Consider the following 1,151-nt stretch of genomic DNA (forward strand, 5'->3'; position numbering starts at 1 on the left):
TTCATGTGCTGCCTCAAAATTTGTCTTTAATGGACCTTTGCTTGCAGGATCATCGCTTCGTGTTACTAGCGCGACGCCTCCTAACAGTCCGCGAGCCTGCACACAATGTTTTCAAAAGTTTTATCATTTTTGAAAATATAAATTTCTGCTGTGGCCCTAGTTACGTATGTTGAAGGTACACAGCTGTAGGTGCCATTGATTTCAGAATGTCTGCAATGTCTGTATAATTTGTGTAAATTCCACAATATTAAATAAGTCATTGTGATAAGCTGGGGATGGTTCGTGGCTTGCCTTTCTTCTACACAGGGTCACCTCGCCACTGCGGTAGTGGTGAACTGGCATATTAATCCATTGCCACCACGCAATAGCGGCTTTCGCCTCATTGCAGTTAAGGGGCCAATGTGCCTCCTAGAATTTTTCCTTATTCTTATTTTCGTTTTCTTTGATTCTTCTCTTTCTCCTCTGTCCGCACGAGGCAGCGGAGGTGGCTCAGCTACAGAGCCAGAAGCAGACCCGTGTATTTTCGTTTCCTTCTTACAGTCGCAACAACAACAATGACTGGGCTTCAGCTTAGAAGACGCCGCTGGAAAGGCAGTAGGTGACGACCCCAACGACGATAAGTATATAGAAAAGTAAAGCAATTCGGACAGGGCAGGAAAAGGATACTGTCTTTAATGATGAACTGCTTGTGCAGAATGGGTATAGAATATTTCATTCACGTATAGTTAACGGGAACGAGTGTCGAAAGCATTCGGTCCGTGATGTGTACTCGCTTAAAGTTCGTGAGTGCTTATGGCGTGTGGATCTGGTGTCTGTAATGGAGATATATTTAGACATATTGTTACGGACGAAGGAGGCAGAAGAGGGCAGTGGCGTGGGCAGGAGCGCGCGTGCTAGGCCCGCTTACAGATTCATTAAACGTCATCTCACGACCATCGGTCATTTTCTCTTTGTCCTCTGTTCTCCTGTTGTCATCGCTTGCTGCCACGTAACATTTGGGTGGAGGTGCGGCGTACGTTATCCCCATCTTCGCCTTGGAGCATCGACGCCATCTGTAAGCCGGGACCATCAACCGAGGGCCCAGGGACATCGCCGAGCAGCTTCGCCCCAGCCCTTCAAGCCCAGACCTGAACAACTACCTCCGCCCAGCC

The sequence above is a fragment of the Amblyomma maculatum genome, chromosome 9 (assembly GCF_055883805.1).
Source record: "Amblyomma maculatum isolate TAMU_Amacu chromosome 9, ASM5588380v1, whole genome shotgun sequence".
Classification (NCBI taxonomy): domain Eukaryota; kingdom Metazoa; phylum Arthropoda; class Arachnida; order Ixodida; family Ixodidae; genus Amblyomma; species Amblyomma maculatum.